General features: G+C 52.9%; 1 protein-coding gene across 2 annotated transcripts in view; it reads right to left on the bottom strand.

The window, feature by feature from the left end:
* Positions 1 to 26,682, bottom strand: part of CCDC57 (coiled-coil domain containing 57) — a 105,273-nt gene that overhangs the window by 1,478 nt on the left and 77,113 nt on the right. The gene's annotated exons all lie outside the window — the stretch shown is intronic.

Below are 26,682 nucleotides of genomic sequence, written 5' to 3'. Positions count from 1 at the left end.
AGCCCAGAGGTCTTTCCAGGGAAGCCGTTCAACGGCAGCAACTGTGCCCTGGGGTCCTGGGACACGAGGTCTCTGTGGACACGTGCTCTCCAGCTGCACCGCAGGGCCCGGGCCTGCCCCTCCGCTGGGCACTCTGGACATTTGGCCCTGAAAACGTCATCCCCTGCCGTGACCATTTTGTAATGGGTCCCAGGGGGGTGCCGAGGTTAATGGTTGACTCGTGGCCGGTCTCAGGCACTTCCCCAGCTGCCAGCTGCCCTCTGCATGCTGGCCATGCCTGCCAGGCACCTCCAGCCACCCAGCAGCCCCAACACACACGGCCAGGCACAGGCCAAGGACCTGGGAGCTGGACCACGCGTCACAGGCATGGGCTGACACTCCGGGGCCACCCTTCCAAAGCACCCACAACAGCGAATCTGCACTAGGGCGGGGTAGGAGAGTTTTGTCTTTCAAGCTTTTCTTATCTGCCAAGCTTTTAGAACTACAGATGTATTTCTTTTGTGCAAAAAAAAAAAAAAAGAAAAAAGAAAAAGGGAAAAAAAGTTGTTATTAAGAAGCAGTTATAAGAGACAAGCTAGAGTGGCTCCCTCTCGTGAGCTGGCCCAGCAGGTAGGGCCAGGACCTCCAGAGCCCCAGGAGGGTCCACGTGGGACGGGACCACCACCCCAGAGTGTACAGACGGGGAAAGGTGGGGTCTGGCAGCAGCATCTCATGCGTGAGACACACGGGGGACACGCGTGCCATCTGCCCAGGGTGGCTGAGCCCATCACCCTGGGCCCAGCCAGCACAGGACTGCGCACAGCATGAGCGGGGAACGCTGGACGATGGGGACCCACCCGGGTGAGACCTGAGGACGGGCGGATGGGACAGAAGCGGGCCAGCCTGCAGTCGGTGATGTCCACTGCACTTCCCGATCGTGTCCCCAGTGCTGTGAGCTGCAGTTCGGGTCCCTGGCCCTCACCCAAGAGCCCCTTCTGTCATCTCCAGCCACCCGGCTCCTTTCCTGCAGCCTCCCCAGGGTCACACACCCTTAGGTCTCCCTCCTACGCCCTGGGACCGAATCCCGGGGCCAGGCCCTGCTCTCCTAGTGCCTGGCCTGCGATCACCGGGGTCCTGGGGTGGGGCGGTGGTGCGCTTGGTCCCTGGACGCTCCTGTGCCCCTCTCTGCTTCCCAAGGCCATGGCTGCTTCTCCCTCATGAAGGAAGGGCCTGTGTCTTTGGTTGTCCAACCCCGGACCTGTTCCTCCTGTGCACATGCTCTCCCGGCCTGCATCCTACAAGCAAACCCGCAGGCTCGGACTTCTAGGCAGCCCCTTCCTGCTACCCTGCCCCCTCTCCGTCCCGTGATCCGCTTGGTTTCCTTCTGGAAGGCAGCAGCCAGTGGGGAGGGACAGGGTCATAACCCTGGGGGGCTCCCCCCCCCCCGCAACAGTGTTGGCACCATGTGTGGCCTTGGGGAGAAAGGCCAAGAAGACCGCCCACGGAGCCCTCCCTGAGGAGGAGGCAGATTCCCCCAGGGCAAGAGCAGTCCGGGCTCAGGCATGAAGCTGGACAGGTCAGGCCCGTTCATCCCCAGCACACACCCCATGACCATGATGTGTGTCTTCCCTGCTTAACCTGAGGTGTGCCCTCGAGCAGGCCTGTGGCTGCTTTGTGGAAACGCGGCCTCCTCCACGCTGCCCTTTTGATCCCTGCCCGAGCCACTCTGCAGAGCCCGGCCTGGGATTTCTCTCTCTGCTGTGGTCCTCATCGGGCTTCAGTGTCTGAGCACAGGACTGGCCTCCTGTGTGCAGTTGGCCCAGCTCCCACCCTCAGGAAGGCTCAGCGAGCTGCCCGAGGCCTCCAGCTGTGAACCGGTCCCTGTCTCGGAGGCTCCCGGGACTCTATGTACACGGGTGGCGCTGGTCCCAGCTCCCTGGGTGCTCAGGGCCACTGCTCAGCCCCCTTCTGACCTGGGGATGCTTCCTGGGGGGGGGGGGGGCCGAGCTGCCCTGAGCACGTGCCACCTGGGTCTCAGAAGACTGCCGGGCTCAGGGCTGTCCTCGCTCTCCAGAGCCTCCCCTGGGGCTAGGGGCGCTGCAGGCCTCAAGTCCCAGCCGTAGTCTTGGACACAAGGGATGAGGTCTCTTTGGCTGGCTGCAGCCTCGGCTGGTCCCTCCAGGCCTTCAGCGTCCCCTCCCCGCCCCCGCACGTCACCTGACACGCTGACGGATGCTGCTCCCACGGAAACCTCGCACCTGCTTCCGTGGGAGCCCTCGCGCCCCTGGGTTCAGCCCTTCTCAGTCTCCTTGCCCCTCATCCCAAACTCCCTTTTTGATTAGTGGTTATGAATTAGATTATGTCTTGCTCCCCAAAACCTTCCAAGGCTTCCTGGCATGTTGGGATGGAACCCAAGCCTCTAGCGAACAGCGGATGTGGAGTAGCCTGGCTTCCCGACCCCGCGTGTCCGGAAGCTGCAAGCTTCTTCCCAGGGCTCTGGGCCTGACCTGAGTGACCCTGCAGGAAACTGCTGTCCGCCCTTGGTGCAGAGGCTCCGGGCACACATTCCTGGACTCAGCAGGTGGAGGGGGGTGAACAGGAGACCCCAGATCCTTCCTCGAGCTGCTCCTGGCCTTGGGCTGGGGGCACTGATCACAGACCAACCTCCTTGTGAAACATACCAGCATCTCCGTGCTGTCCCCTTCCTTCCTGAGGTTAACACCCAGCACCAACCCCTAATTGCTCCTTCCTAATATTTTCAGGGCTCCCCCTGCCCCCCGGTTCTGAGCTTACCCAGGCCTGTCTACTGGGGCCTCTCAGTGTGGCCCAGTGTGGCTCCTGTCCTGGGCCTGGGAGCACACTGGGGTCCTAAGGAAGGGAATTTAGGGGAAATGCTCCGTGAGTACAGGCCTTGAAGAGAGGCCAGTTCTGGCCTCGTCCAGGGCCGCCTTGTCCAAGGTGGGCAGGCAGGACCTGGAGAGCAGTCCCTGCCTTCCACGTGGACTCTGTGCCCTCTCCAGGGCCTGAAGCTCAGCTGTACAGGAAAGAGGTGCTGAGAGAGGCCTGAGGTGGGGCGGGTGGGTGGCAGGTCTGTGGGGGCAGGGGTGGGGGGCAGGGCCAGGGCAGCGAGAACTGGAGATCAGGGAGGGAGCAGAGAGCGGGGGCCAGGAAATGAAGCCTGGCTTGCCCCCAACCTGGAAGGCAGAGGCGACAGCAGAAAGAAGCCTCTGGGCCCCAGAAGGGAAAGAAGGCACACAGAGCACGCTGGAGGTGTGCGAAGGCTGAACTGGCTTCCGGACACCGGGGCCGTGCTTGTCTCTGCCCTCACCCGGGACCCGGGGCTGCGTTCGGACAGCAGGCCTGTGAGGCGCTGGGTGGGGATGGCAGAAGGCCAGGGGCGACCAGATGGGACGGGGCGGGTTCTGATCTGCCTCCTTCCCACAGATCTAAGCCTAAACACTAGGTACACAAGGTAAGATTCGCACTGTGCACAGGGACAGTGGGAGGACAGTGGCAGGTCCTCTCCCGTCAGCCAGGCAGGCTCACCCTCTGTCGCTCCCTCTCCCTCTCCCTCTCCCTCTCCCTCTCCTCTCTCTCTCTCTCTCTCTCCCTCTCACTGCTCCAGGCGGCCGGGGACCCTCACACGTTAGGGGCTGCTGGTCCTCATGCCCCCCCGCCCCCTCCCCACCGCCCGTGGCAGTGAGCTGCCCTCCGCCTCTCTTGGCAGGGGAGCAGCTGTGAGCGGCTGAGGCAACACTCTCCTTTTCCACGAAAATGAGGCCCCTTGGGAGGACGGCCCCTCGGCCACGGGCACACAAGCTGCCATCGTGCTCAAGGCGCTGTGAGCCACTGTGGCCACAGGCCTCCCCACACCGGACCAGGCCCTCAGGTTGCTCTCTGGACATCTGATGATGGCCTTCGGGACCCCACGGCGGCTTTCGGGTAGCCCAGGGGGAGGGGCAAAGGGACAGAGCCGCCAAGAGCAGGCACAGCTCCATCAGGTGGCCGGCAGGCCTCCTCCGCTGCTCCCTGTTGGATTTCAGCCGCGGTGGGCAGCAGGGCGGCCGGAGGTGGCTCCCAGGGGCCTTTCCCTTCGGCAGGGTTGAGCACGTGAGGACAAGTGTCACGCGTGCCGAGTCCCGACGCGCAGCCAGACGGGGCTCTGAGCGAAGCTTTTTGTGCACACGCCTGCCTCATCCTCCACAGGGGCTGTGGTGACCCCGGCCTGCCCGCCACCACCGACCAACGCAGAGGGAAAGCGGGTGGCGCCCACCCCCCAGGTGAGGAGCGTGGCCTGCCCTGGAGGCTGCCTGGAGGAAGCGGCCGAGACAAACTAACTGGAGACTGCTCTATCACGAGTTGAACTTGGGGCAGACAGTCCCAAGTCTGGGCAGTTCCCATTTGCCTGGCTCCTCACGGAAGAGCGGCCCCAGCCTCACTGGGGAGGCAGGACCGGGCTCACGGCCTCCGTCGCGGTGCTGGTGCTTGGTAAATGAAAGCAAATCTGATGAATGTGTGCCTCCTCCCCCACCCTCGGGCCATACCCCGCCACCTCTGGCCTGAGACGTGAGCCTACGAGAAGTCAGACGGCAGGGCGGCCCTCTGCCCATGAAGCCCGGGGCCCCGAGCTCGGCTCAGCTTCCAGCCAGCTACCTGTGGGCTGGTCTGTGACACAGGAGGCCAGCAGACGGCAGGGCTGCAGGGACCGGTGGTCTGGCCCAACCGGGGGTGCCCAGCCCAGGATCTGGGTGGAGGTTAGGTGTCCCGGGCTCCCGACTCCGTGCTCCCGGACAGCACCTGCTCCCGTCAGTCCCGGCACAGCGCCTACCCCCTGGGCCGGAAGGGAGAGGGTCGGCCCCTGCCCAACCACTCTGGGAGGGGCCAGCGGAACCACGTTCTGGCCTCAGCGGCCTGCAGTGCTTCTGGGTGCTCTCCAGCGGACGTTTCCAGAACAGGCTCTTCTACAGAAAAGGGGAGCTGGCTCCAGGGCCTGGGGTCACCATGTGGACGCCTAGGCAGTATCACTCTGGCTCTCCGAGGTGCAAGTTCGTATCAGAAAATGCAACAGCCTTCCCAGGAAAGGCCCTGTCTGCCTCCCGTAGTGATCGGGGCCCTGTTCCCAACCTCCCCGGCTTCTGTGCACAGAAACCAGAGCAGTGAGCCACTACCATCCTGTGAGTCAGTGGCCAGAGGTTAGCCTCTCGGCCAGGTTAGCTCCTTTGTCCAGCACGTTGCGGGCAAATGGCCAAGGCTGCCGGTCTGCGTTAGCTCCCGGCTCGGTGAACCGTAAATGCCGCAGACAGGACAGCGCCTGGTGGGGTGTGAACCCCCGAGCTGGGCCCCCTTCTGCGGACAGCTGGGCTTCCCACTCGTCCACAGGGTTCCCTCATCCCCACGGGGACCAGGCCACGGAGTGAACTACAAAAGCCGCACATCCGTAGCGGTTCCCATCAGCGGCCCAGAACAAAGGCATCCCACGTGCCTGTGTGTGACTGCATCGTCGGGACTGCGGTGACTCCGGCAAACTGAGCTACAAGTGAGGAGCGCGTGCAGTAGTGCAGAGAGCACGTGTGGTGGAGCCTTCCACGCGCCGGAAACCTGGTCACAGGAGCCGAAGACGCCCCGGAAAGACCTGTCACTGTCCTCCCCGAGGCACAGGAACAAGCCCCTCCCTCCCAGTCACAGTCACGCTGTTCCTGCACCCACCGCAGGGCCGGAGGGTGTCCTCCTGGAGTGTGACGGCGGAGGACAGACTCTGGAGGAGGCAGAACTTGCACGAAGCCTCCGCGTCCTTGTGCCGAGTTCTCAGACACGAACCTCTAAACACCTGCAGGGACTCAGACACGAGGGTTTGTTAAGCAAGGGGGAAACAAACCCGGTTTTATAGAAGGATCTACACTGAAAACCCTCTCGGGAGAAGTGCTGACATAAGGAGAGAAACAGATCCAGAAGAAGCTACAACGGGCCTGAGCAACAGGGAAATCAGAACCCTGAGCACGACACCAGCGACCCAACGTGAGGGTTCCAGCCGGTGGGGGGGGGGGGGGTGTCTCGGAACCCGGCAGGGCTGCACGAACGTGGTTCGGAATCAGTGACGCTAAGACAAAGTCAGAACACGAAACTTGTAACACAGCAGAAGCCAGCTGGACTTTTCCCATGAAAAACAGGAATGTGGAAGAACGAAACAAAGAAAGTAGAGCAGAAAAATTAAATCCCAGAGGTAAGAATTTAATAAATACAAATAAGTTAAACTTGCTAATGAAGACAAAAAACTCTCAGCCTAATTGAAAAAAAAACCCAGGGTCCCATGAGATGTTGTGTGGAAGACCCATTTAAAATAAGACACACAAGGGGCGCCTGGGGGGCTCAGTCGGTTAAGCGTCCGACTTCGGCTCAGGTCACCATCTCGCGGTCCGTGAGTTCGAGCCCCGCGTCGGGCTCTGGGCTGACGGCTCAGAGCCTGGAGCCTGTTTCAGAGTCTGTGTCTCCCTCTCTCTCTGACCCTCCCTTGTTCATGCTCTGTCTTTCTCTGTCTCAAAAGTAAGTAAACGTTAAAAAAAAAATAAAGTAAGACACACAAAATTTAAAACTAAAAAAATAAAACACAATGATACAACAAGTGTCATCACCGGGGAATAAGGACTCTGTACTGGTCCAGGTCTGGCTTCAGAGTATATCTGAAAACAACTGACAGAGCTACAAGGGAAAAACAGATAATTCAGCACAGGCACATGGAGACTGTAACTTGTCCCTACTGCTCACAGACAGACAAACCCACGCAGAGGTGGCAAAGGCTAATCGAATTGATTTGCCTGAGTTATCAGACACACAGACATCTAAACTGATGGGCAGAGAATAGAATTTCTTCTTCAGCAAATGGACCATAGGCAGAATCGGACCACATGTCAGACCTGCCATAGAGCAAGTCTCAATTCCTTCCAGACATAATGCAATAAAATTAGAAACCAATAGCAAACCCTCCAGGGTCCCTTCAGATGTGAAACTGACACCACATTACGGATTCATCCTTGCGTTAGAAAGGAATCCATAAAATGAATTAAGAACTATTCAGAACTGAGTCCCAGAATTTGCAGGACACAGCTGACACCCACTTCTTGGGGACCACAGCAGCTCACCCGCAAGGAGGTGAGCTACACTTCCAGCAGAAGAAGCCAGAGAGAAAGCAACACAACAAACTGAGGGAAACAAGACGTAAAATTGTGAAGTTAGAGGCGGACTTCAGTAAACCAGAAGCCCCGAGGAAAACCGCATACAGAACATCAGCGGAGCCCAAACTGTTGCCTGTGGTGACGAGAACTTCTGCCAAGACTGATCCTGTAAACAAGGGGGAGCAAATAAACACAGCAGGGGATAACTGGGCACAAGTGAGCGTTAACAGCTACCCACTAATACACTGAGAAAACCTGGAAACAACAGAAAACTCCAAAATCACAACCAAAAGACAGCATTTGAAATACCCAGTAACTATTAAGGAAATTGAACTGCTGAGTAATTCTCTTGCCAAAGGCCCCAGGCTCAGATGGCTTCACAGGTGGTTCTACTGAATTTCCACAGAAACCAAATTTTCAAGGGACAGTATGTTTCCATCTTATTCAAATTATTCAGGAAACTACAAAAGAGTGCGAGATGCCTGGCCAGTTTTATTCCCAAACCATACAAGGACAACGCAAGAGACACAGGCCGATTTAACTTGTAAATACAGCTACAAAAACTATATATAAACATTATCAAATCAAATCAACCAAGTATTAAAACGTAACATCGTTATCAAGTCAAGTTTACCTCAGTAATGCAAGGCTGGCTTATTTTCGGAAAATCTACCACCATACTTTACCACACTAATAAATGAAAAAGAAAATGTTTACCAGGATCAACGCCAAAAAAAAAAACCTGACCAGGCTTAACACCTATTTGTGATGAAAACACTTAGTAAATCAGGAGCATGAGGGACAATTTTAGCTTGACAAAGGCTGCATTTTAAAAGTGCAGCAATCACATTTAGTGGCGAACCCGGCCTCACCACCTTCAGGGTCATGAGTGGCAGAGATGCCCGCCGCGTGGGTGCGGGAACCTCTCCGGAGAACCGCACCCACCTTGTGAGTGTAGTATCCGGAACGGCAACGAAACTCCAAACAAGACTGCCTCCGGTTTCGTAAGTGAGTTCTCGCTGGAACGCAGCCAGGTCCCTTATCACATCTGTGGCTGGAGGGGCTGCTGGTTCCCGGTGGCCTTTCCTTAGCAAGGGGACAGGGGTGTGACCTAACTGTGCAGTGTTCTCCAGAGATGGAACAAACCGCTTACGAGCCCAGAAAACCGATGTTACACCCGAAACTAATAGGAAATCGTTTGCCAATTATACTTCAGTAAAAAAACCACAGAGAGAAAACGAAAACGGGTTTGTTCTATAAACTGGGCTTAATGTTTTTTTTTTAAGTCGAGGTACTTCTTCAAACCGGATCTCGTGCGCAGGCCTGAGGTGTCGGCAGTTCGGGCCGGGACGAGGGTAGGAGCTCGAGGCTCCTTCACGCTCGCGGCGGCCCAGGGACTCCTGAGGCCTGAGCGGCCCGGGCCGCTGGGAGGGCCCTGCCTGCGGTAATGGCCTTCCCCGGGGAGCTCCTAGCTTCCACCGCGCAGAGTAATTAGGAGAGCCGGGTAAATCGATGAGGGTTCCGCAACCAGTAGATGGTGGTGTCACCGTGGGGGAGCCCGTTCTGCTGTGACGCGCTCGGCTGCCCTATGCTAGGAACGGAGAACAAATGCATGGCCGTGGGGCAGGAGAGACTGAACGGCGACGTTCGCCGGGAAACTTCACTGGACCACGGCTGCTCCCTGATGTGTGGGTGACGCTGACCGCAGCTGCTCCTTATTTTAAAAAGTTTCGGGGCGCCTGGCTCAGTCGGCTGAACGTCTGACTTTGGCTCAGGTCACGATCTGTGAGTTCGAGCCCCACGTCGGGCTCGCTGCTGTCCGAGCAGAGCCTGCTTGGGAGGTCTGTCCCCCTCTCTCTGCCCCTCCCCCACTTGCACGCGCACACGCATGTTCTCTCTCAAAAGTAAACATTAAAGAAAACAATTAAAAAGTTCCTATTGAGTTACAACTTACAGGCAACAAAATGCGCCCATCTGGGGCACCTGGGTGCTTCGGTCAGTTGAGCATCTGACTCTTGATTTCGGTTCAGGTCTTAATCCCAGGGTCACGGGATTGAGCCCCATGTCACACCCTGTGTGGAGCGTGGAGCTTGCTTGGGTCTGTCTCTGTCTCTGTCTCCTTCTCTGCCCCTCTCCCAGACTCAAGCTCTAAAAAATTTTTTTGATGCGCCCATTTTTAAGTGTACATTTCAACGGCGTTTATCTATGTACGGAACGTTTTCATCACCCTGCAGCCCCAACCAAGCACTGACCGGCCTTTTGTCGCTACTGGTCAGACCGGCCTTCTAGAATACACTAGGTGCTTTTTTAAGTCTGGTTCTTCCGGAGACCAAAGAAATGTTTCTTGGGATTCATTCATGCTGTCTTGGGTATGCTAGCTCTTTTACTTGTGGAGCAGCGTTCCATTACACGGCGGCACCCTTGGGTATCCCTTCCATCTGGGGGTGGGTACTTGTGTCGCCCCCTATGTGGGCAGGTCATGAATGAAGGTGTTGTGAACACTGATGCTAAAGTCTCCGGGTGCACGGATAGTTCTTTTTTTTTCTATTTGAGAGACAGAGCGTGGGCAGGGGAGGGGCGGAGAGAGAGGGAGAGAGAATCCCAAGCAGGCTCCGCATTGTCGGCGCAGAGCCCGATGTGGGGCTCGAACCCACGTACCGTGAGATCGTGACCCGAGCCAAAATCAAGAGTCAGATGCTCGACCGACTGAGCCACCCAGGTGTCCCAGAGCTTGGATATTTCTATTTCTCCTGCACGGTTACCTCAGAATGGAGTGGCTGCGTCGTGCAGTGAGCGTACGTGTAACTTTTTAAGAAGCTGGCAAACCGCTTACCAGAGTAGTGGCACCATATTGCGTGCTGCCACAGTGTGTGTTTGGGTTCCCACTGCTCCACTTCCCTCTACCACTTGATATTGTCAGGCCTTGAAATTCTTTTGGTCATTCGAGCCAACGTGCAGGGGCACATCGCTGTGGTTTCAACGTGCATTTCCCTGATAACCAATAATGTGGAGCATCTTTTGTGGGCTTATTGGCCACCTAATTATCTTCTTTTGTGACGATTCACTGAATTCTATTCCTGAAACCAATACTGCACTGTATGTTAACTAAAATTTCAATAAAAACCCTCCAAAAACCAAAAATACAAAAAAATCTTTCAAAAATTGTCTTTTCAAGGAGTTTCGCTGTATTTTATTGTATTTGTTTCTTATCGACTTTGTATGTTCTGGATACACGTCCTTGACGCACACGGCGTCTCTCCCAGCCTGAACCTTGTTTTCCCGCCATCCGCACGGCGCCACTGGACAAGCGGAACTCTGCACTGTTGATGGGAGTCCCACCTATCAGTGTTTTCATTTATGATTCAGACTTCTTGTACCCCAAGGGATCTCTCTCTGCCTATCCAAAGTCACAAAGATTCTCTACTGTGCTTTTTTTTTTCTAGAAGTTTTATAGTTTTAGCTCTTATGTTTAGGCTTATAATAGATTTTGGCTTTTTTTTATTATTATTATTTTTTAACGTTTATTTATTTTTGAGACAGAGAGAGACAGAGCATGAACAGGGGAGGGGCAGAGAGAGAGGGAGACACAGAATCGGAAACAGGCTCCAGGCTCTGAGCCATCAGCCCAGAGCCTGATGCGGGGCTCGAACTCACGGACCGCGAGATCGTGACCTGAGCCGAAGTCGGACGCCTAACCAACTGAGCCACCCAGGCACCCCGGCTTTTTTTTTTTTAAGCAGGTTTCACGCCCAGGGCGGAGCCCGACGTGGGACTTGAACTCACAGGACCACGAGTCAAGACCTGAGCTGAGATCAAGAGTTGGATGCTCAACCAAATGAGCCCCGCAGGCTTCATTTCTGTATTTGGTATAAGGGAAGGGTCGGGGTTCATTTCCCCCCCCATGTGCATGTGTAGTTCTTCCAGCACAATTTATTGAAGCAACTATCCTTTCTCCTTAAATTACCATAGAATCTTTGCATTAACCAAAAAATCAGTTAATGTGTGTGTGTGTGTGTGTGTGTGTGTGTGTCTACCCACTCCTCCCTGGACATGTATACACTTTGCCAAAACCATGCTGTCACGATCACTGTGCCTTTACCCTGAGTCTCACAATTAGGTAAAATCTTTCAACTTCATTCTTTGTCGAGATTGCTTTGGCTATTCTACATCCTTTGCATTTCTGTGTAAGTTTTAATTTTTGATCCCAATTTTAAAAAGCCTGCTGGTTTTGACTGGGATTGTGGTAAGTGTATAGACACATTTTGGAAGAAATGACATCTTCACACCGAGTCTTCCAGTCCATGAAGATGGTATGTCTCTCCATTATTTAGGTCCTAATTTTCTCTGCAATGGTCTTCTTTGGTGCACAGATACTTCGTTTAGTATATCCCTAAGGACTTCATAGTTTTGGATGCTACTGTAAATGGCATTCTTATTGCCTTCCAATTCTCATTGCTGTGTACAGACAGATAACTGATGTGGCACCTTGACCTCGTATTCTGGGCCTTTACTAAAGTCGCTTCTTAGTTCTCATAGGTTTTTTTTTGTTTTTGTTTTGTTCTTAAGTCTCCTTAGGATTTTCTATGTACCGATCACACAGTATGTGAATAAACACAGCTTTACTTCTTTGGCACTCTGCGTGTCTGCCCCCCCCACCCCCACTCTTGTTCTGCTTTATGCCAAAGTTGGGGCCGGCAGTGCCGTGTGGGGTGGAAGTGGTCAGCGCTGGCATTGCCTTTGCCCTCGGTGATACGCCAGCTGCGGGTTTTCTCTAAGAGCCCTTTGTCAGACCAAGGGAGTTCTTCTCTAGCCTGCATCTGCTGGCTTCCTCCTCTTCTGGCCTGCTCACCTTTCTATTTCTTCTTGAGTCAGTTTCGGTAACTTTGGTCTTTCGGAGACTCTGCCAATTTTATGTAGGTCAACTTGTCAAACTACCGGCACGTGGTTGTTCTTCTTCCAGTGTTGTCTCCTTAATATCTACAGGACCTACAGTGACATCCCCCCCTTTCACTCACGACACAACTTGTAGAGCCACCGTTTTATCTGAGTCAATAGCACTGCGCGTTTGTCAGTTTTGTTGATATTTTTCAAAGAATCAGATTTGGTCTGATTTCCTATATCATTTTTCTCCTCTCTATTTCACTGTTCCCCACTTTTACCCGTATTCTTTCCTTCGATAAACTTTGGATTTAATCTGTTCTTATTTTTCTAGCTTTTTATGGTGGAGGTGTAGATTACTGACTTTAGACCAGTGTTCTCTCAAAGAAGCATTTAGAGTCTTAAGTTTCTAACTACTACCTGTGATTTCTTCTTTGACCCATGAGTTACTTAGAAGCGGTCTGTTTAGGGGCGCCTGGGTGGCTCAGTCGGTTAAGCGTCCCACTTCAGATCAGGTCATGACCTCACGATTTGTGGGATTGTGCCCCACATTGGGTTCTGTGCTGACAGCTCAGAGCCTAGAACCTGCTTCAGATTCTGTGTCTCCCTCTCTCTCTCTCTGCCTCTGTCCTGCTCACACTCTGTCTCTCAAAAATGAATCAATGTTAAAAAAAAATTTAATAGAAGCATTCTGTTAATTTTCAAATTTTTTGGACATTTTTTCTGCTCTGTTCTTGATTTCCAATTTAATAGTTTTGTGGCCAGTAAATACAGTCTGTATGATTTCAGTCTTTTTATTCAACATTTTTTTTTTTTTTTATTTATTTTTGGGACAGAGAGACAGAGCATGAACGGGGGAGGGGCAGAGAGAGAGGGAGACACAGAATCGGAAACAGGCTCCAGGCTCCGAGCCATCAGCCCAGAGCCTGACGCGGGGCTCGAACTCACGGACCGCGAGATCGTGACCTGGCTGAAGTCGGACGCCCAACCGACTGCGCCACCCAGGCGCCCCTGATTTCAGTCTTTTTAAATTTACTGAGACTAGTTTTACGGCTCAATATATATGGTCTATTCTGTCGAATGTTCCACATGCACCCGAAAAGAATCTGTATTCTGCTATTGTTTTTAGAGGGGTCCACACCTGTCATTTAGGTCAGGCTGGTTGACAATGTTGAAATCCTCTATATCCTCACTGATTTTTCTGTCTACTTGTTCTGTTGATTACTGATAGAGAAGTCCTAAAGTCTCCAGGTATAATTATGGACTTCTCTATACAGTAAAACCTTGGTTTGCGAGCATAATTCGTTCTGGAAACATGCTTGTAATCCAAAGCACTTGTATATCAAAGAGAATTTCCCCATAAGAAATAATGGAAGCTCAGATGATTCATTCCACAACGCCAAAATATTCACATAAAAATGATTACAATACTGGAATATAATACAAACTAATAAAGAAACTACAAAATATAAAGAAAAAACCAACAAACTAACCTGCACTTAACTTTGAAAAACTTAGTGGCTGGTGTGAGGGAGATGAGAGGAGGGTTATTGTGTAGGACGACTTTCACGATTCCTAATGGAATCAGTGCTATCTATTGGCTCAACGGAATCTTTTTCTTTTCGCGCAGTTTTAACTAGAAACCTATCCAATGACATTTGCTTTTGCCCCCTTTTGAGGCTTTCACGGAAATGTGACATTGCATTGTTGTTAAACACTCACTGCTCGCACTGTTACAGCCTTATTCAGGTGGTGCTTTTCTATAAGATTTTGCACTGTTTCCCACATTTTACACATCTTCTTAACCTCATTTGAAGTGAGGGATTCCTCTGCCCTTTTCTCCTCCTTCTACGCAGACAAGAGGCAGACGTAGACTTCTTATAAAATCTTGCCGTTTTGGCCACTCACGTATCTCGTTCGTACTTCTCGATGATTTTCTTCTAAACTTCCCCTGTAAGCATCTCCTTCTTCTTACCCCCTTTCTGTTCAACCTTTTCCTGCATGGGGGCCGTTGTATACACTTACACGGATGTTGACTCAGTACAGTATTAATAACCTCTTGTCATATTCTGTATTTAATGTAACTGGCAATGAGGCAGCAGAGGAAAGGGTCTCTATCTGCAGGCAGCCTGACCTAGAATGAAGCAAAGCCTTCCTAAGCTCACTGTTGTCCGGAAAAGCAAAGGACTGTCCACAGGTGCTTTGAAGTGACAAAAATACACTAGTGCCAGTTGTGGGCACCTTCCAACGTTCTGAAAAATCACTGATTTCAGCCAAATACCGTGGTCTGAGACCCAGCATCTGAGCATGGGAAATGATCACCCACAGTCCCGCAGCGAGACAGGGAGAGGGGGGGGGGGGGGAGGGACCAATGGTTCAGCTGTGATCATGTGATGTTCGGTGTCACGTATGACTCGTATTGTAAGACCTCACTGGTTTATCGAGTTGAAATTTATTAGAAACGTTTGCTCGTCTTGCGGAACCCTCGCAGAACAAGTTACTTGTGACCCAAGGTTTTACTGGATTTCCTTTCATTTCTGTGTTTTTAAATTGCATGTGTTTTACAGCTCTCTTATTAGGAGCACACACATTTAGGATTGTTATGTCTTCCTGATGAGTTGACTTCTGTATCATCATGAAACGTCCCTTTTTACCTCAGGTTAATATTCCTTACTGGGAAGTCTACTTTGCCTGATGTGAAATAGCCATCCAGCCTTCTTAATCTGTATCTACAATTAAAGTGGGTTTTTTTTTTTTTAATCTATCCTGGGAGTGTGCACGTGCGTACAAGTGGGGGAGGGGCAGAGAGAGAAGACCGAGAGAATCCCAAGCAGTCTCCATGCTCAGTGTGGAGTCTGATGTGGGGCTTGATCTCATGAACCCGTGAGATCATGACCTGAGCCAAAATCAAGAGTCACACGCTTAACTAACTGAGCCACCCAGGTGCCCCTCAACATGATTGGTTTTAAATGCACCTTCTTGGGGCGCCTGGGTGGCTCAGCCAGTTGAGCATCCGACTTTGGCTCAGGTCATGATCTCACGGTTTGTGGGTTCAAGCCCTGTATCAGGCTCTGTGCTGCCAGCCCGCAGCCTGGAGCCTACTTCGGATTCTCTGTCTCCCTCCCTCTCTGTTCCTCCCCAGCTCACACTACTTATCTTTCTCAAAAAATAAATAAAGATTAAAAAATAATAATAAAATCGGGGCGCCTGGGTGGCGCAGTCGGTTAAGCGTCCGACTTCAGCCAGGTCACGATCTCGCGGTCCATGAGTTCGAGCCCCGCGTCAGGCTCTGGGCTGATGGCTCAGAGCCTGGAGCCTGTTTCCGCTTCTGTGCCTCCCTCTCTCTCTGCCCCTCCCCCGTTCATGCTCTGTCTCTCTCTGTCCCAAAAATAAATAAAAAACGTTGAAAAAAAAATTAAAAAAAAAAAAATAATAAAATAAATGTACCTTCTTGCTAAATTGTTTTCTATTTATCTTATCTGTCCATCTGTCCTTTGTTCCCTTTTTCCTCCTTTTTTTGGCTACATTTGGGCTGATTTTTTTTTAAGATTCATTCATTCATTCATTCATTCATTCATTCATTCATTCAGAGAGAATCCCAAGCAGGCTCCACACTATCACTGTGGAGCCTGATGCAGGGCTCGATCTCATGAACCATGAGATCACGACCTGAGCCGAAACCGAGAGTCAGACACTTAACTGACTGAGCCATCCAGGCGGCCTGGGATTGATGGTTTTTATTCCATTTTGTCTGCACCACCGTACTACTGGCTATACTTCTTTGTTGCTGTTGTTTTCTCTCGTCTTAGAATGGCTATTCTGTGGTTTCCAATGTGCGTTTGTAACTTCTCTCGTTCTGCTGTGACACGACGCTGCACAATGTCATGTGCGAGAGCCTCCCAAGGGCACACCTCCTCCTCCCCTTCCCACGTGTGCCGTCTGTCATACATTTTGCTTCTGTACATACATCACAAGCCCCATAACACATTGTGAATAGATATATTTTAAACGATTGGTGTTTAAAGAAAAATGTAGGCCTCTCCGCGTTCCTCTCTGTTGGCCCGGGTTTCCATCCGGTCCCTTTTTCCTTCAGCCTGAAGAGTGCCCGCTAACAGTCCACGTAGTACAGGTCAGTTGGTGGTAAGTTCTATCAGATTTGTTGGTCTGTGAAAGTTCTTATTCTGCCTTAATTTTTGGAGGCTATTTTTGCTAGCTACAGAATTCTATCTCGACAGCTTTTCCTTTCTTTCGGCACTTTATGATGAGACTTTGTCTTCTGGCTTGCACAGTTTCTGAAGAAAAGTCTTCATTCCATCTTTGTTCATCTCTATGTGATGTGTCCTTTATTCTTCCTTTGACTCCTTTTTTTTTTTTTTAAATTTTAACGTTTTTATTTATTTTTGAGACAGAGAGAGACAGAGCATGAATGGGGGAGGGTCAGAGAGAGAGGGAGACGCAGAATCTGAAACAGGCTTCAGGCTCTAAGCTGTCAGCACACAGCCTGACGTGGGGCTCGAACTCGGACCGCGAGATCATGACCTGAGCCGAAGTCGGCCGCTTAACCGACTGAGCCACCCAGGCGCCCCCCTTTGACTCCTTTTAAGATTCTCTTTATCACAGATTCTCAGAAGCTTGATTACGATGCTCCCCGGGTGACAAGCTCACGTGTGTGTTTAGCCAGCTGCTTGGGGAAGCTGTACTTCCTGGGTCTGTGAGTTAAGAGTTTGCATCAAATTTAGGGGAAAATCTGGTCATTCTATCTTGAAATACTTTTTCTCCCCCTATCCCTCCCCCTTCTGTTAGACTGATGGACACTGTCCGTCATGGGGACAAGGCTGTTCTCTCTTCCCCCGTTTCTCTCTTTGTGCATCATTTAGGACAGATTCTATTCCTATTCCTTCGAGTTCTCTGTTCTTCCTTCGACCATCTTTATTCTTGGGTTAATTCCATCCAATGAGCTTTCTTTACCAAATATCAGAGTTTTCATGTCTACAAGTTTTGTTTGGTACCTCTCCTGTTTTCAATCTTATTATGTAGATGCTTTTTTTAAAATACTTAGATACAGTCATTCCGGTTCTTTAAACGTCTTTGCTTGTTCCCTCATTTCTGTTATTTCTGGGCCTCTACTGACTGGTTTTCCTCTTGCAAATGGATCACGTTTCCATTTCTTCATGTGTCTTATAATTTTCGATTAGGTGTTAGGCACTGTAATATAATATTTTCTTGAAAAATATTTTTGTTCTAGAATCCTGGGTTTTGTTTTGATAGGAAGTTAGGTTCCTTGGTTGGTCATTTCAAAGACTGTTTTTAAGCTTGCCTAGGCTAAGTCTACGTGGGCCTTCATTCCAGAGATACCCACCCTACTACGGACGTGTGACTGCTCTACGTCTCCACTGAATGAAGCTGCTGATGGGGACTCAGCACTCTGACTAAATATCTCTCTACCCTGTGAGAGCTCTGGAAATGGTTCAGCTTACAAGTCGTTTGTCTTTCCTTTGCCTGGAACTGTGGAGCTTTATTCTATACATCTGGGGCTAACACGCAGTGAGGACTCAAGAGAATGTCTATGCAGGTTTCTGGAGTTCTCTTCTGTATATACCCTCCTTTCTGGACTCTGTCCTGCAACTGCCAGCCCCTTCTGCCTTCCCAAACTCAATTCCCATTTCCCCAACTCAGTACGGCTTCTGAGTTCTATTTGGCACCCCCCTCCCTATGGCTGCAGCCCAGAAACTGCCTTCAGACAGAAAGCCAGGGGGTCCTGGAACTTGCCTCATTGGTCTTCCTTCTTTTACGGACCACAGTCCTGTGCTGTTGGCCAATGTCCAAAAACAGTCGTTTCATATATTTTGCCCAACTTTCTAGTTGTTTATGGAGGGGTGTTAAAGTCTAGTCCTTATAACAGCCTAGCCTGAAGACGTGAGGGCTAGCCGTGCTGTGGCCCCAGAACACGTACCGCGGAAGAGTAAGCCGATTTCACTATTTCTTAAAGTATTTACTTTGTTGTAAAAGTTATTTCAATACCAGTCGTTTCCCAAGTGGTAGTAAATGTTTCACCACAGTACGGTCAAGAGAAGAGCCAACAAAGATCTACTTGACGACGCTTCTCAAGAAGTTTAGAGGATACTCTGCACTTCTTAAAAAGCCTCAGGTTATAATTGGCGTGGGCAGGCAGCTGGTGTGGCTCACCCGTTCAGAACACAGCGCCGCTCCCTCCTTTGACCAGAACGCCGGTCTGGGACCTTCTTTAGCCGTGATCACAATGGTGCTGAGGGGCGGCAGACGCCAACCTGTGGCGATTTCACTGGTGTGCGGGCGCTCACACCCACTCCTGTCCTGACAGCGGTGACAGGCAGAGCCAAAGAGAGAAAGGGTGCTGGGCAGTGAGGGCAGGACCTGTCACCCCCTGGGGTCCTGGGACCGTCACAGTCACAGTGCTGAATAAGTCTCCCCGCTCTCGTGGACAGCTCCCAACCCGATCTGCCTCACGAGGTCTCTGCGGCAGTGGTCGGTGGGCGTGTGCGCCAGGCCCTCCAGTGGGAAGCAACTCGCCCTGTTCCCAGCTTGTGTTCCTGGAGCCCAGCCAATCGCCTGACTGGCGATTGCATCAGGACATCTTTCTGGTGCAGAGGACAAGCCCTCCCCGGCCCTAGCTGGCTTCCTTCCCCGTGGCTCGGGCTGCTGGTCTCTGAGCGAGGTCTCACAAGGCTCTGCCGCGGCTGCCCACCTCACTGCCGCTCACATTCCAGAAAGGTTCTCAGACCCGAGGAGCGTTCTCTGGCTAGTGTGCCAAAGAACAGGATGTAATGTTCCAGGTGCGTTTACAATGGGACCACAAGCTGTTCTCTGAGATCACCTACTCTATGTGATTTTAAGCTTTTCTTACTTATCACAGGGTGGCTATCACTCAAAAACAGCGCTGGGCCATCAGCCTGCCCTCCTGCGCTCAACCAGAAACGCAAACACGACTGTGGGGAGGTCAGATGGCAGTATTCCTGGTCTTGATGGTGTGTGGACAAGGTAACTCTAAGGTCCCGTGCCTACAGTACGTCTTCATGTCCTCAGAGCCACGGCCAAATCAATCCGATTTCAGAGGAAGGTCCAAAGCACACGCATCCCTCCAGAGACGGCGTGGAGTGGTCTCTGCTCAGGAACACAAGGGGACAGATGAGATGGCACCCGGGGGCCCACTCAGCCGTAGCCAGAGGCAGGCGACACACCACGGGACGGACAGGTGGACAAGGCCAGGAGGGCCTGCTGCGCTTGCCCTGCAGTATGGTCACGCGGGAACGTACCGCGACCCTCGAGTAAAGGGAACCCCAGTTATACCAGCAGTCACCTGACGCCCCAGTCTGGGACGGCCCTTGGCCACAGGCCGGGCCTCTCTCTGGAGCCCACCCGGCCGATCTGGCCGGTCCGGGTCATCGGAGCATTTTCTTTGTCTTTTGTCAAGCGTGTAAAATCGTGAACGTGGTAACACGGCTCCAGCTACAAGACCACACACTACCAGGCACGGCTGGAGCTGGCTCACCGCGGGCGTAGCTCGCGGACTGAGTTGTGATTTGGTCCACACTCTGATTTTTTAATTGGTTGCCAATTTTCTTTTTTTTCAACTTTTTTTTTTTTTTTTTTTTTTTTGGGACAGAGAGAGACAGAGCATGAACGGGGGAGGGGCAGAGAGAGAGGGAGACACAGAATCGGAAACAGGCTCCAGGCTCCGAGCCGTCCGCCCAGAGCCCGACGCGGGGCTCGAACTCACGGACCGCGAGATCGTGACCTGGCTGAAGTCGGACGCTTAACCGACTGCGCCACCCAGGCGCCCCATACACTCTGATTTTTTAATTGGTTGCCAATTTTCTTTTTTTTCAACTTTTTTTTTTTTTTTTTTTTTTGGGACAGAGAGAGACAGAGCATGAACGGGGGAGGGGCAGAGAGAGAGGGAGACACAGAATCGGAAACAGGCTCCAGGCTCCGAGCCGTCCGCCCAGAGCCCGACGCGGGGCTCGAACCCACGGACCGCGAGATCGTGACCTGGCTGAAGTCGGCCGCTCCACCGACGGCGCCACCCAGGCGCCCCAGTTGCCAATTTTCAATAACGAAAACGTTCTATGTAAAAAGCAAGATTTCCAGTTCTTTTGGAAAACGGGAAGATCTGGCTTGTCGGCCATCTGCCCCCGAGGAGCAGAAGCAGGGCGGCATCGTCCCGGACGGAGCACACCCGCCAGCCCGTCGCTGCCCCACACGGTCAGCACGGCCCCTGCACGCCTCTGCCTGCCGCCCGCTGCCTGGGGCCTGCGGGCACCCGCACCCGGGGCTCGTCTGGCCCAGTGGGCTCAGGGTCTAAGGTCCGACGGCTTGGACTCTGGTCTCGCTCCGCTACCGGGGAGCTGGGAGACTCGGGCGAGCAACCTAGCATTTCTGGGCCCACGACTCCACCTCTGACTGCACGGCCCCGACCTCCGGCCTCCAGTAGCTGCTGCGGGAGGCCACTGCCGGGAGGCTCACACCCACCCTGTGCGGCAGTGGCCAGAGGCCCCACAAACGTTTGGGCTGTGAACAAGAGGGGGCCGTTTTTGTTTTTTCTGGACGGCCAGGTAACAACAGCCTGGCAGTGTGGTTATCTGAGTAGGTGTCCTCTCTGTCGAGAGATCTACAGAAGTGTTCTCACTGCACAGGACTTAAAATTAATTCTGGAGTAGTAGCTGGTTGATAGCATCATGTGTACCTTTTCTTAACATTTTATGCAATCCTTCTTAAGGGGAAAAACGTTTACTTTCAAGAAACACTAATGTAATTTTCAAAAGAACGAAAATTAAAGAAAAGGAACCCCGACATTGCTCGCTTTAAAAGTTGTAGTCCTCGCCCTTCATCGTTTTTGATTCCGTCATCCTCAGTGGGGGGATGAGGGTCCCCCCACACACGCTGGGTGTGCTGTGGGACCTTCTCAGGCCCCAGGGGAGACATCTGGGGAGCTCCCTCCACCAGTACACAAGGGGCAGAACACGGAGAACACGGTGGGTGTTCAGTGGGTGAGGTCTTGAGGTCTTGAGGACAGACCCCGCCTCCCTTTCTGGGGGAGTGTGACCCCCCCACCCCGACACACACCCCAGCTACATTCCTCAGGAGCTGCCTGCCATTATCAATCTGACCTCTGGGACAGCCTTGGCCTTTCCCCCAGAGGTCCGCCCCTGTTCCAGTCGGGCCTGTCCCCTCGGGAACTCCAGGAGTGCAAGGGGGGCTGGGGACCTCTGGCTGGGGGACACCAGCCTTGGGCAGGAGCTCCGTGCCCGGGCGGGTTTCCTCACTTGAAAACGGGATTCCAGTAGCTCTGCAGATGGGTTTACTACTGTGGGGGTGACTGCATTCATTTGTAAAAAACAGATCTCCGGCCCGCCGACCCCACCCCCCCCCCACCGACCCCAAGCTGGGGCCCAGTCCCTTCTAGAGCACACTTCTCTGTCCCTGTGTGTTCTGACTGTCCCAAATCACAGCGAACACGCACTTGCTGCTAGCTTTCAGTCACCTTACAATGGGTACGAATCCTAACAACATGCAAAGCACACAGAAGGCAGCCAGCTTCACCCACAATTTAAAACCTGCAAATTAAAGCCAATAATGAAATACATTTTTCATCTGCCAGACTGGCAAGAAAGAAAATGCCGGATAAAAACACAGCCGCACCAGAGTGAGGAAAGACACTCTTACACCCTGCAGCCACGAGCACGAACGAATCGGGCCAATTTTTTGGGGGCGATTTGGAAATAGCTTGCAGAACTCCAACCACTCACACCTTTGACCCAGTGATTCCAGATGCTATTCTGACGACACCCTCCCACGGCCCTCCCTCCACGCCGCGAGCTTCGCCGCAGCACCGCCTTAGGAGCTAAGACCACAGGCCACCCGAAGTCCAGGCATACAAGGCGGTTAAAGAACGTCCTCGTTGGGGCGCCTGGGTGGCGCAGTCGGTTAAGCGTCCGACTTCAGCCAGGTCACGATCTCGCGGTCCGTGAGTTCGAGCCCCGCGTCAGGCTCTGGGCTGATGGCTCGGAGCCTGGAGCCTGTTTCCGATTCTGTGTCTCCCTCTCTCTCTGCCCCTCCCCTGTTCATGCTCTGTCTCTCTCTGTCCCAAAAATAAATAAAAAAAAAAACGTTGAAAAAAAAAAAAATTAAAAAAAAAAAAAAAAAAAAAAAAGAACGTCCTCGCGCCCCACGTCACCGAACTACCCAGGACGGGGTCGAAGGAGCACGCTGCCTACTGGCACACGTCCCTGAACACAGCGGGTGCACACGCGTGCTCGCCGTCTGCTTCTACAGTCACAGAGCGCAGGGCAGGTGTGGAGAGGGGCAGGGGACCCGACCGCTGTGGTCAGAGGGGGCAGGGGGCGCGGGGCCTGACTTCTCCCCAACAACCCTAGGCACCATTTCATTTCCCAGCCACACGGAGGCGTCACTCCTGACCCGCCGAGATCAGGAGCCCCCTTTGCTCCAGTGGGCGTCCCACACCCTGAGCGCCACGGCGTGGCTGGGCCGCCTGGGAGGCGGAGTGGTCCCAGCACCCGGCGTCGCCTTCCGGGTGGGGCCCGGCTTTCCGAGGCAGGTGCCGCTTTGCCGGTGGGCCCGACAGCTGCCTTGGCTGAGTGCTCCTGTCCTGACTGATGTGGATGAGCCGTTGCCGCGTGACTGACCTTGGTTATCTGTCAACCCAGTCTTTCCAATTGGGTTGTTTTTGAAGTTAAAAAATAATCATTTTAGAAACATGTGATCTTTATTTTTTTTAAAGTTCACTTATTTGTTTCGAGAGAGAGAAAGAGAGCGCACGCTATCAGGAAGGAGGCAGGCAGAGGGGCAGAGGATCCCTGTACTATCAGTGCAGAACCTGATGCGGGTCCTGATCTCACCGGCGAGCTTAACCGACTGCGCCTCCCAGGAGGGCCAGAACTGTGTGATTTTTAAACCACTAGATACTCAGTTCCAATTCTGTACATTTTTAGGTTTGATTTTAAGCCACTGAACCCTGCGTGGGAGGCATTTCACCGTGTGGCCGGCACTGCTGGTGGGCAGTCATGTGCTGGGCCATCCTGTGTCGGCCTCTCCTTACGTAACATATGCCCACAGCTAGAAGGTTCCTGCTGTGTGTGGCCTGTTCCCCGTGCATTTTACTGGCCTTGAAAACCACTCATTTCGCTTCAAGAGAAACTGTCCATATTTCAGTTAGAATTACACTGACTCCTTAGTGTAGAGAAAACAGCTTTGTAGTATGTAATACTCCCATCCAGAAGAGCTGACTTATAAAGATGTACTTTTCCCACAATGCCTGGTAGGGTCTCTCATCACATGGTTTTCCTGAGAGCACAGACCGCTGGGCTGCAGACTCAGGGCCTCCCTGGGCTCCATTCTCTCCAGTCACCTCCCTGCTCAGCTCGACTCAGCACCTGTCGTGCACCTGCTGTGCTAGCCCTGCCCCAGCGCCAGGCTGTCCCAGGACGGGGGTGGGGTGGGGGGTGGGGGTGGGCGGTGCGCTAGTGCTGAGGGAGGGGAGGAAAGGAAGCCAGCTGGAAGGTGATGGGCCACAGGCAGGTGCTCTGAGAGGATGGTGGGGGGGGAGGTGTCCAGAGGTGTGGGCAGGAGGGGCCTGGGGTGCATGGGGCTCCGGGGAGGGGTCGCAGCCCCAGGCTCTGCAGCAAGGAGAGAGGACAGAAGAGAAGGGTCAGGGTCAGCGTGGAGCAGGGGTGGGGGTGGGGGGTCAGGAGAAGGGGCCGGATCCTTCGGGCAGGGTGGAGAAGGGGGGGCACGGTGACCCCGAAGTCCTGGGTGCAGTTGTGGGTCCGGACCCCAGGCACCTGTGCAGACCCAGGGGGTCAGGCTTGGGCTCAGGCCCTGCCCTGGGATAGGGTTGCAGCAGGGCCTGGCCAGGCCTCCTGGGGCAGTACGGAGGCCAGGAGGGGCTCTGGTCCCACCTCAAAACCAAAAGGAGTACGTCTTTTCAGCGCCAAGAGCCAAGCGCTTGAGAAATACCGTGTAATGGAAGCAATCCTTCATGTTATTAAGTGCAGATGTCACACACTGTTACACTATTTCAATATTGTTTTTAACTTTTCACGACTGCTAGGACTCACAGTTTGTTCCTCACAATGCACGGAAACTTACAAAAGGAGAAGACGCTTCATCCCAGGCTCTATAATGGAGCCTCTAGATTGCCTGTCTGGACGGATGGCCCACGTTGTACTTTATCATAAATGCTTATGATCACAGGTTTACGTCCGAAGCAGAGTTACTGACTTCCTGAGAGTATCACTGAAGAAACCAGTAAGGTTTTAAAAAGTATTCTGAGGGGCGCCTAGCTGGCTCGGTGGGTGGGGCCTGTGACTCTCGATCTCAGGGTGGTGGGTTCAAGTCCCATGTTGGGCGTAGAGATTACTTAAAAATAAAATCCTTAAAAAATGATGATAAATAGGGGGCACTTGGGTGACTCGGTTGGTTGAGAGTCCAACTCTTGATTTCGGCTCAGGTCATGATCTGACAGTTTGCGAGTCTGAGCCCTGAGTCAGGCTCTTACTCTGACAGCACGGAGCCTTCTTGGGACTCTCTCTCTGCCCCTCCCCGGCTCGTGCATACTCTCTCTCTCTCAAAATAAGTAAACACTTAAAAATAACAATAAAAAAGACGTATGCTTACAGAAAGTAGAATATCATACAGATAACTCCGTTATGCATACTCGAACAGTCAACACATGAGGGGAGCACAAAGAAACTCTGTAGACAGTTGGAACGACCACAATGCGTTCATTCCAACCTTTCCTCCCGACTCAATGCTTCCCAGGGTGAGCCAAACATATCTCTCCTACTTTTCAATCCCAAAGCGCTGCTCATAAAGGGCAGGGGCGACAGGCCCAGCCCCAGCCGGTGTGTGACCACCCTCCCCTGCACAGACTGTGCTGAAGGCCCGCCCCACAGCCTTCCTGGTTTCCTTGCCGAGGCCCTGCCTGCTGTTCTCAGGCTCTGAGACAGTCCCCTGGTGGAAGACGGTCTGTCTGGAGCTCTGGGGAAAACACTTCCCTTCCCAATGAAAAGAAAGAAGTGTGGGGAGAGAAGCAGGCCTTCTGACGTGATGCTCGGAGCTGCTGCAGCTCTTCTGGACCATTAGGAGGAGACAGAGCCCCAGACCAGCCAGCCCCTGGCTCATCTGCCTCTGGGCGCGACACACAACTTGACGGACTCCTATGTTTTGGTCAGCGAGTCAGTGCCACTGCCGTGCCGTGCTCACTGCGTGTCAGGAATGTGACCAAATGCTCACCACCTCGGCTGTCTCCTCCTGGGTCCAGTGAGCACGTATAAGTTTCTGGGGCTGCTTTAAGTCACCTTCAGGAGGCTGTCTGTGACCTGTGCACAGCAGGTCAGGGCTGCCGAGGGGCTTCGCCGGGCACCGGCACTGCCGCTGTGCTCCTCCCCGGCCAGAACGGTCCCCGCTGTCACCTGCAGCAGCCGGCTGGCCGCCCTGCTCACCAACTGGCCCCGCTTGGCCCCTGCTTCTGCCTGCTTCCCGACTCGCCGCCCTCCTCATCCCTGAGCCACGGCTCTGTACCACTTAAAAGCAGGAAAGGAAGGGACTCTGACAGGAACTCACCACCAGGCCGTCTCTTCCACCTGCACGTGGACGGGTGTGGCCTCTCGGAACTGCTGCTTTTCAAGAGCACGGCTTCTGGAAGAAGTCGTCTGCCCCGTTCTTCCCTCCAGCTCCTCCCACCTGGAAGACTGGCATGGCTGTGTGGCCCGTCCGCGGGGACCACCTGTAACCCCATACTAACCTTCACCTTGTGTCCTGACCTCACCTGGCCTCCCTGCCACACGCCCCGGGGAGACCACTGTCTCTCTCTTTAAGACTTTCTATTACAAAAGATACCCAAAAAGTTTCATCAAACACATGTACATGTACAGTTTAAAGTATAAAAATAAAATAACTTGAAGAATAAAACAAACATTGGGGTGCCTGGCTGGCTCAGAGGAGCGTGCAACTCTTACTCTCGGGGTCGTGATTTCGAGTCCTGTGTTGGGTGTAGAGATTACTTAAAAAAGTAAAAGTTAGGGGTGCTGGGTGGCTCAGTCAGTTGGGCATCCGACTTCGGCTCAGGTCATGATCTCGCGGTTCGTGAGTTCAAGCCCCGCGTTGGGCTCTGTGCTGACAGCTCAGAGCCTGGAGCCTTCTTCGGACTCTGTCTCCCTCTCTCTCTGCCCCTCCCCTGCTTGTGCTCTGTCTCTCTCTCTCAAAAATAAATAAAAACATTAAAATAGTAATTCTTGGGGCGCCTGGGTGGCGCAGTCGGTTAAGCGTCCGACTTCAGCCAGGTCACGATCTCGCGGTCCGTGAGTTCGAGCCCCGTGTCGGGCTGTGGGCTGATGGCTCAGAGCCTGGAGCCTGTTTCCGATTCTGTGTCTCCCTCTCTCTCTGCCCCTCCCCTGTTCATGCTCTGTCTCTCTCTGTCCCCAAAATAAATAAAAAACGTTGAAAAAATTAAAAAAAAAAAAAAAGAATAAATAATTCTTCACCTTCTTGAGGCACCTGGCTCAGTCGGTTAAGCATCCAACTCTTGATTTTAGCTCAGTCATGATCTCAGCTTGTGGCTTGGAGCTCTGCCTCAGGCTCTGTGCTGACAGTGTGGAGC

This window comes from Neofelis nebulosa, chromosome 16, assembly GCF_028018385.1.
Source record: "Neofelis nebulosa isolate mNeoNeb1 chromosome 16, mNeoNeb1.pri, whole genome shotgun sequence".
Taxonomy (NCBI): domain Eukaryota; kingdom Metazoa; phylum Chordata; class Mammalia; order Carnivora; family Felidae; genus Neofelis; species Neofelis nebulosa.
Note: the sequence above shows the minus strand (reverse complement) of the source record. Positions and strands in the feature narration are given on the sequence as shown.